The sequence below is a fragment of the Pongo pygmaeus genome, chromosome 20 (assembly GCF_028885625.2).
Source record: "Pongo pygmaeus isolate AG05252 chromosome 20, NHGRI_mPonPyg2-v2.0_pri, whole genome shotgun sequence".
In the NCBI taxonomy this organism is placed as follows: domain Eukaryota; kingdom Metazoa; phylum Chordata; class Mammalia; order Primates; family Hominidae; genus Pongo; species Pongo pygmaeus.
Window position 1 is genome coordinate 20,970,046 of NC_072393.2, and position 12,810 is coordinate 20,982,855.

The following is a 12,810-nucleotide window of genomic DNA, read 5'->3' on the forward strand; positions in this document are numbered from 1 at the left end:
TGGACACAAACAATGGTCACCAAGTCCTGGAACAGGTTATGTGAGCCCCTTGAGGCATTCATCCAGCACTATTTTTGAGAAATCTCTATTTGAAATGCTTGTTCCTTGGTGCCATAAAGAAATAGCACTTGAACATAAATTTAATTTACTCAGTAAGGCCATTTTTATTCTCTGCAGAAAGGGTACACTTACCAGCAGTTTTGCCATAAGAGTACACCAACCAAAGGAGACAAGGTCATTTATAACCCGACACATCAATCCTACTCCTGTGTCTGGTTTTCACTGGCTGGGACCAGACCTCACATTCTGTATTTGTCTCGATTGGCTAGCAACGTAGAACTTTTTAAAAGAGGCAAATGCAGAGGAGAACAGAGGAAGGAGGAAGTAACTTGTGGAATGATGAGAAAGGTAAAAACACCTTCAAATAATGAAGAGGAACAGGCTATGACCTAATGCTTGCTTGGACCAGTATAAGCATGCCAGAGCAAATATTTAGGCTAAATAGTGGGAGCTAAGAACATAAAGAACACTGATTTCTTTATTATGGCTAGCAGATATTTAAGAATATTGGCACAGGTCTTTCAATAAATTTTACTTCTAAGAGAAGTTACTATTTATTCGTAATTAGACGGGGAGGAAAGTCTTTGAAGAGGACTCTACTTTACTTTTACATCTCTATTTTAATCTATTCCTCTACATTAGTTATTGAAAAACAATAGAGAATTGCAAAAAAACAAGTTCACCTATTTGTGTTCCTGGAGCCCATTCGCAAAGGGCCCTTGTGACTGGGCCTCATGCCAAACAAGTTGTTACAAAAAGGGCTAGGGCCCCAGACTGCGCCAAGGATTCAAGAGACCTCTCCTCATCTGTACATGGTTGAGTGTCCGACTCTGGAGCCCAGGCTGTCGCTTACTGGTGTGGTGGTGAATCCTCCATAGTCTGATGAGTGTGGTGTCTGACTCTGGAGCCCAGGCTGTTGCCTCCTGGTCTGGTGATGAATCCTCCATAGTCTGGTGAGTGTAAGTACATACACACACACACATATAGATATATGTATATATATGTGTATATACACACATATATATGACTTTTCCCTTCTCCCGTTTCCATTGCAATTTTCTTATTATATCAATTTGCTTATTATATCTGCATTGCCATTTACATAAGATAAAACTTCTTTACCCTTTAAGGTATTGTGTGTCTTTGTTTCTCCCCTCATGAGTTTCCTGCACAGAACACCATATTTTTCAGAGGCTTTATTTGTTTCTTATTATTCTTTTTTCCTTAATCTTGACTGCATGCCTAATTTTGGCAAGGTGCTATTCATACTCTGATATCCTTTCTTCTGCTTAGTCAATTCGGCTTCAAATACTTTTGTATCCTTCATGAAGCATACAAAAAAACCTAACTGGGCCTTTGGCCAGGGATGGTGGCTGAAGCCTGTAATCCCAGCACTTTGGGAGGTCATGGTGGGTGGATCACGAGGTCAGGAGTTTAGGACCAGCCTGGCCAAGATGGTGAAACCCCATCTCTACTAAAAATTGAAAAGTTAGCCAGGCATGGTGGTGGAAGCCTATGTCAGTCTTCTGAGCCCAAGCCCAGCCATCGTATCCCCTGTGACCTGCACATATACATCTAGATGGCCTGAAGCAAGTGAAGAATCACAAAAGAAGTGAAAATGGCCAGTTCCTGCATTAACTGATGACGTTATCTTGTGAAATTCCTTCTCCTGGTTCAGAGGCTTCCCCTCTGAGCACCTTGTGATCCCCACCCCTGCCTGCAAGAGAAAAACTCCCTTTGACTATAATTTTCCACTACCCACCCAAATCCTATAAAATGGCTCCACCCCATCTCCCTTTGCTGACTCTCTTTTCGGACTCAGCCCACCTGAACCCAGGTGATGAAAAAGCTTTATTGCTCACACAAAGCCTGTTTGGTGGTCTCCTCACATGGACGCATGTGAAAACCTGTAATCTCAGATAAACAGGCGGCTGAGGCAGAGAATTGCTTGAACCTGGGAGGCAGAGGTTGCAGTGAGCCGAGATCATGCCACTGCACTCCAGATTGTGCAAAAGAGAGAGACTCTGTCTCAAAAAAACAAAACAAAACAAAACAAAAACAGAATACAGAAGATCTTTCTTCCATTTTGACTGTAGAAAATGAACATATTTCCACAGGAAAATGTGGTAGATAATTGATGAGTTACATAGATTCGTCAAACTATCTGTTTATCTTTTTGCAGGGTGAATTTGTGACAGTGACTATCTTGGTTCTATATCTTTTTGTCTTGTTTCTTAGTTTAGTGCTAAATTATATGTGGTGAAATGTGGTACTGTTAGTTATGAGTTCTAAATGTCTTTTCAAAGAATCAATATGTCAGTATGTTCAATTCTTTGCCTTCTACTTTTAAATTTAACTTCCTCATAAAGCAAACTTTTTCAATTACCTGCTCCACCTGACTCATTTCAATCACCTGCTCCACCCTGCCTCACTCCGATAACCTGCTACCTGCTCTGCTCTGACTCATTTTTTTCCCTGCATAACCATTTTTTTTCCACCAAACCACTCACCCCATCACTCCGTTTAAATTAGCTAAGTGGAATTAGTTTAGCCTATGCAGTCTAACCCTAGCCAATAGGGGAAAGACACAGCAGCAGAGGCCATGTGCGTCAGGGATAAGAACCGCTTTCCCTCTCTTGTCCAGGTGTGTACTTACCATTGCTCTGTTTGTAAGGGCACGCCCTTCTATAGAATTACCTTGCCTTGCTGAGAATCAAAAAAAAATTTTATATTCGAGTGCTATTTCTTTTGCGGCACAGAAACTTTATTTATAACAATTTGGGGGCTCGCTTGTGATTACATTCCCCTCCAGGGGTGGTCTCTGGTTCTCTCTCTTGAGGAGGCTTGCCCTGCCCACTTGTGGCAGCCTCAGGGGTGAGAAATCCAGACCCACTCAGTGAGAAAAATAACCGGAGCTCTCAGCAACGTGGGAAAAAAAAAAAACTGGTCAGTAACCTAGTTTAAGGATCCTCATATACTGTGGCAACAACTCCGTGCACAGACCAAGGAAGGAGAAGCCGCGGGAGCCTGAAAACTACTTCCTTGGTAGTCAAATTCTGGAGGGCTAAATGTGTTTGTGTGTGAATGATCACAAACAACCCCGCTTGCAATGTTGTTTGTGTGGATGCTGACAAGTCCTACTGCTGAATGGAGTGAGTGGGTCCTCTCCGTGGTTCTGTAGCTACCTCATATGACTGAGGGTGGATCTTGCCATGAGATTTATTCTGGCATGCCAACACTAAGAGGGGCCTAATTCTCCCTTGGGGGAGCAGCCAGAGGAAACAACACGAGTGGGAAGTGTGCAAGGAAAGAGGGGGAAAGGGAGGAAACAGGTTAACTTTTTGGGACAGGCAAGGAGAGACATTTCTGGTGACAGGGGATGAGACTTCTGGGACAGGCAAGGTGAGACATCCCTGGTTTGAGGGGTTGAGGCTTCTGCTAATTTCAAGCGTTGAACCTCACACAATCCCCCCCTTTCCTTTTTTCTTGGGGGCAGAAAGAGTAGCTCCACTCCCTCTGGTCCCTCCCCTAAGGGAAGGAGGAGAGGACAGAACAGCAGCATAAGCATCTGGGAGAGGCAGGGAAAGACCAGCAGAGAGATGAGACAGAGAGAGGGAGAGAAGAGAGAGAGAGGAAGAGACAGAGAGACAAAGAGGGAGTCAGAGAGAGAGACAGAAAGTCAAAGAGAAAGAAAGAGAGAAGTAGTAAAGAAAAAACAGTGTACCCTATTTCTTTAAAAGCCAGGGCAAATTTAAAGCCTATAATTGACAATTGAAGGTCTTCTCCGTGACTCTATAACACTCTAATACCACCTTGTTTGCATTGTAAACAAGGGTGTAGCCCAAAAGCACTGAGGTCGCTGACAACCTGTAGCCTTCCTATCAAAAATCCTTAACCCAGAATCCTGTGGATGAATGTATTTCATTCAATCTGTAGCGACAACTGCTTTGCTTGTAATGCCCAACCTTGTTTTTACTAACCCTGTTTTTAGATCCTCCCTTTCTCTCCCTTAATCACCTAGCCTTGTTTCCACATGAATAAAACTCTCCCTGGGCCAGGCGTGGTGGCTCACACCTGTAATCCCAGCACTTTGGGAGGCCTAGGTGGGCAGATCACGAGGTCAGGAGATTGAGACCATCCTGGCTAACATGGTGAAAACCCATCTCTACTAAAAATACAAAAAATTAGCCAGGCGTGGTGGTGGGCACCTGTAGTCCCAGCTACTGGGGAGGCTGAGGCAGGAGAATTGCCTGAACCCGGGAGGTGGAGCTTGCAGTGAGCCAAGATCGTGTCACTGCACTCTAGCCTGGGTAACAGCCAGACTCTGCCTCAAAACAAACAAACAAACAAACACTCTCCCTTAGCTGAGAAAGCCAGACAAACTCCATCTGGCCTCCTTGGTTTACAAGACATTAAGGACTCCTTACCCACCCCCTTCTTCAAGGAGTTAACTTGTGTAAACAGATTCTCAACATATCAAAAGAGTCCAATTAACAGATAAGGTACTGAAACAAACAATGTACAAAGTTCCCAGGATTTTGCTCAAAAGATAACACCGTTAAGCTTTGAATTTGTGTCCGGCATAGGACCCATATTTAACATCTTATGAAGGATTTAGAGCCCCTGCACCTGGTACTGTTGCTTTTCTGTAACCATTTGTCTTTTAAATTGTCTGTTTCTCTGTAATCATTTGCCCTTTTAATTTTTGCATGTTTTTACCTCTGTAGAATTGTTGCATTTGAGCTCCCCTCCCCTTCCTAAACCAAAGTATAAAAGAAAATCAAGCCCCCTCCTCATAGCCAAAAGAATTTTGAGTGTTAGCCGTCTCTTTGGCCGCCGACTAAATAAAGGACTCTTAAATCTCAAAGTGTGGCATTTTTCTAACTCGCTCGGGTATCACATTTGGAGGCCCCAGCGAGATATATTCACCACCGGGCGAGAGCTGGGCTTGCTCCAGGCTCCCCTGGACAGACGGCTGGCTTATAGTGGGGGTGCCACCTGAAAAATTTTTCCAGGTCCCTTAAAGGCAACCATCTTGTGGAGGAGAGCGGATTGACTACCGTGTAGGTGCCCACAAAATTCCACCTGTGAGTCCTCAACTTCTGACCCTGGGGTCGGGTAAATCAGGCTTGACTTTCGTTTGGTAAGAGGGAAGCGTCCCTGATGAGGGCGTCCCTCTTTTTGACTCTGCCCATTTTTCCAGGACGCTGGAGGGTAGAGTCCTGGTTTTATGTTAGGTTCCTCTGTGTCTCTCTCCAGGAGGGAAGCGGCCCTGATGGGGGCACTCCCTGGACTCTGTCCACATCCCAGGATGCTGGGGACTGAGTCTTGATTTCTGGCAGGCCAGCCTCTCTCTCTCTCTCTTTCTCTCTCTCTCATTAAAGACTAGTCTCACTCTCTGCTCTTTCTTACTCTCCTTCTCCCTTTTTCTATCTCTCATCCTTCTCTTGTTCAGGTTTCTTGGAGACCTCCGGGGAAAAAAAAAAAAAAAACTGTTATAAACTCTGTGTGAATGGTGAGTGACTGGGTGATTGCAGAAGACAAGGGCCAGTTTGTAGCTCCAGGGTGAAAGCTATGGAGTTCGAGTGGGCCCTCACCTGTGGTTCCGTGAGGACCTCGTAAGGCTTAAGGTAGCATAGGGCATAGCTCCATCTGAGCCAGGGGTTTATACTAGCCTGCCAGTGCTAAGAGGAACCCAAGTCCCCCCAGGGGGAGGGGCCAGGTGGGCATCTGACTGATCCCATCACGGGACCCCCTCCCCTTGTCTAATAAAAGCTGTCATAATTGTTTACATGCCCTAGGGCCAATTGTTTGTTTTATGTTCATTGTTCTGCTCAGTGTCTATTGTCTTGTTTAGTGGTTGTCAAATTTTGTATGTTAGGTCATTGATATCGCCCAAGACATCTGGGTAAGACTTCTTCAAGGTCCTTAGTGTTGATTTTTTATCACAGGAGGTTAAATTTCTCATCAATCATTTAGGCTGGCCACCACAGTCCTGCCTTTTCTGGCAGAAACAAATCAGGTGTTGTTAGGGGAAGGAGTGTGGAGAACATTCACCTGATTGGGATTTCTGGCACCATGAAGGTTGCTGGTATTTAGATTGTCATACTGTAAATCCAAGCGACTGGGCTGCCTCTAGACTAAACCGGTGGTGGGTTCAAAATAGCCACCCTGCAGATTTCCTTGCTCACCTCTTTTGTCATCCTGTAACTTTTCCCATGCCCTTAAATAGGACGCTGTGTAGGGAAACCTACACCTGTACTGCTTTACTTCATTTAGATTCTTACTGTGTTCCTCCGTGGCTACTCTCCCACCTTAAAAATGATCCGAGTGGTCTCATCCCTGCCCCTTACCCTGTACATCTTGTTTTCTGGTGCCACAGCAAGTTCAGCATCTCCAGGACTTGACTCTGCTCTCACTCCTTAAACCCTTACAGGAAAAGGCTGAGTTTGAGCTATTTGCCTTTGAGTCATGGAGACATCAACAGTATTTAGGGTACAGGTCCAGGGGAAGAGGGAGAATGCCTAGATCCGACTGACCCAGGAGACCTCGGGGCAGCCTCTAGTCCCCCTGTTCAATCTTAAAGCTACAGTAATGTGGTAAGTGGTATTAGCTGTTGTGGTTTTTCTGCTCTTTCTGGTTATGTTGATTTTGTTCTTTTGATACTCCAGCCCCCTAGGGAGTGAGTTTCTCTGTCCGTGTTGGGTTTAATGTCTATGCTCAAATCTTAATAAATTGCCTTCAAAAACAAATGAGAAACTCCTCCTCTGGCCTTGTAAGGGTTGGAGCCCTCTCCAATGTATGCTGCAGAATTTTCCTCTCCGTTTCTGAGAGGATTATGGAGTCCGCCTTAAAAAAGGCAAGCTCCGGACACTCTGTGAAGTAGAATGGCCAAAGTTTGGAGTCGGGTGGCCCCCTGTAGGGTCACTGAACCTCGCAATTGTTCAGGCTGTGTGGCAGGTTGTTACTGAAACTCTCAGCCACCCCAATCAGTTTCCCTACATTGATCAATGGCTGAGTTTGGTCAGAATCCCCCCTCCATGGCTCGGCTCATGTGCCGTTCATAATTCTACCTCCAAGGTCCTTCTGAGCCAGACCGCATTTTTGCCTCAACCCTCAGCCGGTCCAACTCCCCCTGTACTGCCTCCCTCTGAAGAAGAGGAGAGTCTCCCTCAACAAGTCCCACCACCTTACAACCAGCCTGCTCCCTTAGAATCATCCCTTGTCTCCTCAACTACTTCCCCTGTAGGATCGCCACCTATTGCCTCTTGATTGTGACCACGGTAGGACGAAGTAGCCCCTCTACTACCGCTGAGAGAGGCGCAAGTCCCTCTGGGTGATGAGCGCTCATCCCCCTTCTTGGTTTATGTCCCTTTTTCTACTTCTGACTTGTTTAATTGGAAAACCTATAATCCTCCCTTCTCTGAAAAGCCCCAGGTTTTGACCTCTCTGATGGAGTCCGTACTCCGGACTCACCGGCCCACCTGGGATGATTGCCAACAGCTCCTTTTAACTGTTTTCACCTCTGAAGAGAGGGAAGGTATCTGAAGAGGCCAAAAAGTACTTCCTCACATCAGCCAATAGGCCAGAGGAGGAAGCTAGAGACCTCCTTGAGGAGGTCTTTCCCTCTACCTGGCCTAATTGGGACCCAAATTCCTCAAGTAGAAGGAGAGCTTTGTATGATTTCCACTGGTATCTCCTTGCGGGTATTAAGGGAGCCATTCGGAAACCCATAAACTTGTCTAAGATGAGTGAAGTTGTCCAGGGGCCTGATGAGTCAGCAGGAGCATTTTTAGAGTGCCTCCAGGAGGCTTATCAGATTTACACCCCCTTTGACCCGGCGGCTCCCGAAAATAGCCTTGCTTTTAATTTGGCATTTGTGGCTCAGGCAGCCCCAAATGTTAAAAGAAAACTCAGAAAACTGGAGGGATTTGCTGTAGTGAATATCAGTTAGCTTTTAGAAACAACCCAAAAGGTTTTTGATAATTGAGAGTTTGAAAAACAAAAACAAGCAACACAGGCAGCTGAAAAAGGTGCTGATAAAACATTCAAAAGATAAGCAAAAATCTTAGTGATGGCTGTCCAAGAGGGGAAAAAGGAAAGGCCCCCATCACAGAAAAATGGCCAGGGAACCTTGGGTTCCCACCAGAAAGGTAAAGGAGGTGAACAGGCTCCTCTAGGAAAGGACCACTGGGCTTATTGCAAGCAGGCTGGCAGTGGAAAAAGGAATGCCCACTATGGCCAGAAGAAAAATAAGAAAAGAAACATGTCCTCACCTTATCCATAATGGAAGAGCCTGATGACTGACAGGGCCAGGGCTCCCTCGCTGTTGGCCCCCAGGAGCCCTTGGTAACCACTACAGTGGGGGGCAGCCTGTACACTTCCTAGTAGATACCAGGGCAGAGCACTTGGTACTGCAGACCCCCTTGGGCAGTGTCTCAAATAAAAGAGTGCCTGTACAAGGGGCAACTGGAGCTATTCAATAATATCCTGTCACACACTCATGAGAATTGAGCTTGGGACAGAAAAGAGTGACACAGTCATTTCTTGTGGTTCCTGAGTGTCCTTTTCCTTTTCCTCTCCTTGGATGAGACCTGCTCCATAAGTTACAGGCCTCAATCTCTTTCTCAGCTCAACAGGCTCACCTCACAGTAGGAAATACAGCTCCCTCCACTGCCCAACTCCTGCTAACTACCCCTCTTTGGAGGAATACCTTTTAGTTTCACCATCACAATCACCAGAGGAGAATAATAATCCTCTTCTATTGGACTTACAGACATTTTTTCCCTGAGTTTGGGCCTAGTCAAACCCTCCAGGACTGGCTAAACACCATTCACCAGTAGTTGTAGAACTCCTGGCCACTGCCATGCCAGTCCAGGTGAAACAATACCCCATGAGTCAGGGGGCTAGACAGGGGATTAATCCCCATATTTAATGTCTGTTACAAGCTGGCATACTTACACCATGTCAGTCTGCTTGGAATACTCCATTATTGCTGGTCCAGAAACCTGGAACAAGTGATTACTGGCTGGTACAGGACTTAAGGGAAGTTAACAAATGGACTGTTACTGTCCATCCAACCATCCCTAATCCTTATACTCTACTTAGCCTGCTCTCACCAGAACATACAGTATACACTGTCCTTGACCTAAAGGATGCTTTTTTTGCGATTCCTCTGGCCCCCCAAAGCCAGCCGATCTTTGCATTTAAATGGACAGATCCTAGCTCAGGAGACACTACCCAACTGACTTTGACTTGGTTACCTCAGGCTTTTAAAAACTCCTCCCCCCTTTTTGGGGAGGCTCTCCAGTAAGATCTTATACCATTCCAAGCTAGTCACCCTAACTGTACTCTTCTTCAGTACGTCGATGATCTTTTATTAGCTACTGGAACTATGGACAGTTGCCTGCAACATATGAGAGACCTACTTTACCTTCTTCAGGAGCTCAGGTATTGAGTCTCCACCAAAAAGGCCCAGCTTTGTCTTCCCAGAGTGTCTTACCTGGGATACGAGATAAACCAAGGAAACAGGGCACTCACCAGTGCCCGGAAAGAAGCCATCCTATGAATACCCACTCCTACCACCAAGAGACAGGTATATGAATTCCTGGGGGCCATGGGATACCGTTGCCTCTGGATATTGGGGTTCACAGAGATTGCCAAGCCCCTGTACACTGCTACAGGAAGAAATGGCCCACTGGTTTGGACAGATGCCGAAGAACAGGCTTTTCAAAACCTGAAAAAGGTATTAACTGAAGCCCCTGATTTAGCCCTCCCAAATATCTCAAAGCCATTTCACCTGTTTGTCCATGAAAGCCAGGGAGTTGCTAAAGGGGTACTTACTCAGACTTTAGGACCCTGGAGATGCCCAGTGTCCTATTTGTCTAAGAGGCTGGATCCTGTGGCCTCTGGATGGCCAAGTTGTCTGCAAGCCATAGCGGCTACACCAAGCCTAGTCCAAGAGGCTGATAAGTTAACTCTGGGTGAAAATTTAACCCTTATGGCTTCTCATGCCATAGAGACTTTACTACGAAGTGCTCCTGGCAAATGGATGTCAAATGCTTGCATCTTGCAGTATCAGAGTTTACTGTTAGATCAGCCTCATTTGACTTTCTCTCCCACAAGGTGTTTAAATCCAGCTACACTACTTCCTGATCCAGACTCCACTACTCCTGTTCATGACTGTCAGAAACTGTTGGAAACTACTGAAACTGGCTGACCTGATCTTCAAGATGTGCCCCTAGAAAAGGCAGATGCCACTCTGTTCACAGATGATAGCAGCTTCCTAGAGAAGGGAGTACGAAAGGCTGGTGCAGCTGTTACCATGGAGACAGACGTGTTGTGGGCTTAGGCTTTACCAGCGAACACCTCAGCACAAAAAGCTGAATTGATCACCCTCACTCAGGCTCTCCAATACGTTAATAAACATATTAACATTTACACTGGCAGCAGGTATGCCTTTGCTACAGTGCATGTACATGGAGCCATCTACCAGGAAAGCGGGCTACTCACCTCAGCAGGAAAGACTATCAAAAACAAAGAAGAAATTCTAGCCCTGCTTGAAGCCATATGGCTCCCTCAGCAGGTGGCTGTAATCCACTGCAAAGGACATCAAAAAGAAAACACGGCCATTGCCTGTGGTAACCAGAAAGCTGATTCAGCAGCTCGGGACACAGCGTGACTTTCAGTCATGCCTCTAAACTTGCTACCCACAGTTTCTTTTCCTCAGCCAGATCTGCCTGACAACCCCTTGTACTCAACAGAAGAAGAAAAACTGGCTTCAGATATTGGAGCAAATAAAAATCAGGAAGGTTGGTGGATTCTTCCTGACTCTAGAATCTTCATACCCTGAACTCTTAGGAAAACTTTAATCAGCCACCTACATTCTACCACCCATTTAGGAGGAAAAAAACTAGCCCAGCTCCTCCAGAGCCTTTTTAAGATCCCCCGTCTTCAAAGCCTAGCAGATCAAACAGCTCTCCAGTGCACAACCTGCTCCCAGGTAAAGGTCAAGCAAGGTCCTAAACCCAGCCCAGGTCACCATCTCTGAGGAAACTCACCAGGAGAAAAGTGGGAAATTGACTTTACAGAAGTAAAACCACACCGGGCTGGGTACAAATACTTTGTAGTACTAATAGACACCTTCTCTGGATGGACTGAGGCATTTGCTACAAAAAAAGAAACTGCCTGCATGGTACTTAAGTTTTTACTCAATGAAATCATCCCTTGATATGGGCTGCCTGCTGCCATAGGGTCTGATAATGGACCAGCTTTCACCTTGTCCATAGCTCAGTCGGTCAGTAAGGTGTTAAATATTCAATGGAAGCTCCATTGTACCTATCTACCCCAGAGCTCTGGGCAGGTAGAACACATGAACCGAACCCTAAATACACTCTTACAAAATTAATCTTAGAAACCGGTAAAAATTGGGTAAGTCTCCTTCCTTTAGCTCTACTTAGAGTAATGTGCACCCCTTATCGGGCTGGGTTCTCACCTTTTGAAATCATGTATGGGAGGGTGCCGCCTATCTTTTCTAAGCTAAAGGATGCCCATTTGGCAGAAATATCACAAGCTAATTTATTGCAGTACTTAAAATCTCTCCAACAGGTACAAGATATCATCTTGCCACTTGTTTGAGGAGCTCATTCCAATCCAGTTCCTGACCAGACAGGGCCCTGCCATTCGTTCCAGCCAGGAGGCCTAGGGTTTGTTAAAACGTTCCAGAAAGAAGGACTCACTTCTGCTTGGAAGGGACCTCTCACCATCATCCTCACGACACCAACGGCTCTGAAGGTGGATGGCATTCCTGCTTGGATTCATCACTCCCACAACAAAAAAGGCCAACAGAGCCCAACTAGAAACATGGGTCCCCAAGCCTGGGTCAGGCCCGTTAAAACTGCACCTAAGTTGGGTGAAGCCATTAGATTAATTCTTTTTATATACCTCTCTTGCTTCCTTTTGCCTGTTACATCCTCTGCGCCTTCCTACTCCTTTCTCCTCACCTCTTTCACAACAGGACGTGTATTTGCAAACACTTCTTGGAGGGCCGGTACCTCCAAGGAAGTCTCCTTTGCAGTTGATTTATGTGTACTGTTCCCAGAGCCAGCTCGTACCCATGAAGAGCAACACAATTTGCCAGTCATAGGAGCAGGAAGTGTTGACCTTGCAGCAGGGTTTGGACACTCTGGGAGCCAAACCGGATGTGGAAGCTCCAAAGGTGCAGAGAAAGGGCTCCAAAATGTTGACTTTTACCTCTGTCCTGGAAATCACCCTGATGCTAGCTGTAGAGATACTTATCAGTTTTTCTGCCCTGATTGGACATGTGTAACTTTAGCCACCTACTCTGGGGGATCAACTAGATCTTCAACTCTTTCCATAAGTCGTGCTCCTCATCCTAAATTCTGTACTAGAAAAAATTGTAATCCTCTTACTATAACTGTCCATGACCCTAATTCAGCTCAGTGGTATTATGGCATGTCATGGGGATTAAGACTTTATATCCCAGGATTTGATGTTGGGACTATGTTCACCATCCACAAGAAAATCCTGGTCTCTTGGAGCCCCCCCAAGCCAATTGGGACTTTAACTGGTCTAGGTGACCCTATGTTCCAGAAACACCCTGACAAAGTTGATTTAACTGTTCCTCTGCCATTCTTAGTTCCTAGACCCCAGCTACAACAACATCTTCAACCCAGCCTAATGTCTATACTAGCTGGAGTACACCATCTCCTTAACCTCACCCAGCCTAAA

The 12,810-nt window shown here is 45.8% G+C and overlaps 1 long non-coding RNA gene across 1 annotated transcript; it reads left to right on the forward strand.

The window, feature by feature from the left end:
* The first annotated feature begins 925 nt into the window (after positions 1-925).
* Positions 926-11,751, forward strand: LOC129020582 (uncharacterized). Its single transcript, XR_008495859.2, has 3 exons — positions 926-1,013; positions 6,497-6,659; positions 11,668-11,751. It is a non-coding gene; the product is annotated as an uncharacterized LOC129020582 (long non-coding RNA).
* The last annotated feature ends 1,059 nt before the right edge of the window (positions 11,752-12,810 follow it).